The sequence below is a fragment of the Penaeus monodon genome, chromosome 25, assembly GCF_015228065.2.
Source record: "Penaeus monodon isolate SGIC_2016 chromosome 25, NSTDA_Pmon_1, whole genome shotgun sequence".
NCBI lineage: Eukaryota > Metazoa > Arthropoda > Malacostraca > Decapoda > Penaeidae > Penaeus > Penaeus monodon.
Window position 1 is genome coordinate 36423643 of NC_051410.1, and position 206 is coordinate 36423848.

Here is a 206-nt window from a genome sequence, read left to right on the forward strand (position 1 = left end):
GAGGAAAGTACAAGTCCGGATGTTGTTTGATATCGTGGCCGACGCCGCAGGCCACAACACAACGTTCCAAGGTATAAGGGACGCTGTGTTATCGTCCGAAAAGCAGTTGTTTTAACAAATACGTATCTGTTTGCTTGCGACGCAGAAAACGTAAGGTTTTGTATCTGTTTGTTTCTCTTTTTATCGTCTATTATTTTACCTCTGCG